Source organism: Passer domesticus, chromosome Z (assembly GCF_036417665.1).
Source record: "Passer domesticus isolate bPasDom1 chromosome Z, bPasDom1.hap1, whole genome shotgun sequence".
Lineage (NCBI taxonomy): Eukaryota > Metazoa > Chordata > Aves > Passeriformes > Passeridae > Passer > Passer domesticus.
Window position 1 is genome coordinate 42,080,529 of NC_087512.1, and position 2,484 is coordinate 42,083,012.

General features: G+C 33.5%; 1 long non-coding RNA gene across 1 annotated transcript; it reads left to right on the forward strand.

Moving 5' to 3' along the window:
* Positions 1–1,198: 1,198 nt before the first annotated feature.
* Positions 1,199–2,061, forward strand: LOC135290620 (uncharacterized). Its single transcript, XR_010353376.1, has 2 exons — positions 1,199–1,405; positions 1,988–2,061. It is a non-coding gene; the product is annotated as an uncharacterized LOC135290620 (long non-coding RNA).
* The last annotated feature ends 423 nt before the right edge of the window (positions 2,062–2,484 follow it).

Genomic DNA, 2,484 nt, shown 5'->3' on the forward strand with positions numbered 1-2,484 from the left:
CTAATCTTGAGACATTTTCATTTAGTTTAGTCAGATGAATACCATCAGAAAATTTAATTTTCAGTGCTTCCCCTGTGAGTTTCCCTAAAATATCTCTGTCAAAGATGAAGCATTTATCAAATAATGTGTGCTACAAAAATCAACACTGTAGGCCGATTGATTATTACAATGCGTGCTTAATTTGTAAAAGCAACTAAGAATCCATTTTGGGTTGAGGTTGTTTCAAGGATAATTGTTATGACTATTTTAACAGCAAAAATTGACTAAATCTTTCAATTAGCACTTCAAGTTGCACATCTGAAAGAGGTGAAGTTGTTATGATGTGGTATTAACTTTGAAAAAATCAGCCAATTAGGTCTTTTTCTGCATGTGTAACTCTCCACTACAAGTCTGCCCTTTAGAACCTGGCCTGAAGAACAAAATAAACCAGCATAACAAAGATACAAAACTACTTTGCCTTATGTAAACCATGTGATATTATTTATGACAAAATTAAATCATACCAGTTCAAAAAACTCAATGCTTTTTAGCATCATAGCTTTATGATTTAAAGTCTCTGAAGAGTATAATGAAGTGTTTAGGGAGAAAAGATGACCTGTCTTAAAATTCACAAGCAGATAATAATTTTAAAAACCTGTGTTGCCTGTGCACATTTGGAGACCATTACAAATGTATTTTTCACAAGAAAAACTACATTAAAAAAAAAAAAAAGAAAATAGTCACAGTATTCAACATTATCAATACACTATTACAACTTTGTCAGAAATATGGGAGGAATGCAAAGGTACTTTGTGGGACTTTAAATAGACTTTGAACTCTCAACTTTTATTCACTCCTGTAGTGGCAGGAATGCTCATTAAGCATCAGGAAAGCTGGACTGCATGCTTGTCTCAGCTTCAGGTATTTTCATTAATCTTTTTCAGTTCCTAAGAAAATGAGTGCTATAATTAGCAGATGGTATACTAACTGAGCCTAAGGTTGATGATGGAACATTTTGCAGCCAAGAGCACAAGTCCTAGAACTGAGAAAGAAGCAAGAATTTGTAACACAATGTTATTACACTTAGCTAGAGTTGTATACAAATCTGTGAAACATCAGATGTTGAGTATGACTGTTGACTCTGTTAAGAACTGTAATATGTGTGAGTTATTTCATTCCTTGCTCTCCATTTCTGAAAGTACATAAAATCCTTTCATTTCTGCAAGTACATAAAATCCCACACTGAAATTAATTGAAACACAAAATTCTTTGCAGATATTTGTATGCTTTAACAAAATCTAGTCTTCTGTTTCAGGAAGAGAGAGAGCTGAGAGCAAAGATTCTGGGAATCCAAGAGAATTCCAGCATTTCAAATACATGTTTCAAACACCCTAATGGTGGGTTCAGACAGGAGGGAAAAAAAGAGGTTTGTATAATGTATGGTCTTGGCAACACTTCCTAGGGTAAAACAAAATATCCCCACAATACAACCGTGACAGTAAAAAATGTAAGGTCACATTACAGATAACTTAAAGTTTAGCTCATTTTACCAATGTGGTAGATAGAGGAAAACTAAAAGAATATGTAGAAAAAATTATGTTCTTTTCCACACATGTTTCAAGAAGATGACAGAGACTATTAGTATGAGCATGCATAAAAATTGTATTTTTAATTGCTTTTACACTGCTTCATAAGCCAAGGTGGACTCCCTTAAATAAACTCTACACTATGAGTGACATTTGTTGCATGGGCATCAGTGGTGTAAATGTTAGGTGACAGACTTCTCTGTAATGATGGAAAACCCTTGTCACTCTCCACTGACCACAGAAGAAGGCAAAACTGTCCCAGAAGTGCTGAAGCTTAAGTGAAAAAATCTGGTTTTGTCCTAGCACAGTGTTTTGAAATGATTGCTGAATATTTTAATTTTAGTGAGAGGTTCTAGAATTTTTCCAAACAGATGACTGTAGGGATGCTGAGGAAACTGATTTGTTTCTTTTGACCTCTTTAGGGTAGAACCAAGAGGCAGCAGAAAAGTGACTTTTGAAAAGACTGAAATAAACTCTATATATTCAGAAAATACAATCAGATATTTTTTAAGTGATTGAGGCATCTCTATAGTCACTGAGCTATAAAACTATCTGAACGTGGGAGCACAGGTAGGTTTTTTCCTTGATTTTAGTATAACTTTCATGAACAATTTCTGCCATTATTTCTAACTTAGAATATGATTCATCTGCTTGAAATCATTATAAACCTTACAATTTTTATTAGACACTTGAGTTCATTGACAAGCAACAGAAAATTTGCAATCTATGAAAAAAAGTTGTCCCAACTTTTCCTTTCTCTGTGTGTGATTAACTATCCTTTGGAAATGGTGATGATCCATACATATCTGATTTATAAGAAGTGAGTGAGAGAAATAAAAAATAAGGAAGTAAGAAAGAATAGAATAATAGTGACATTGGACAGCACTCAGAATATTTTCTGGCAGATTTTTCAAAAAAC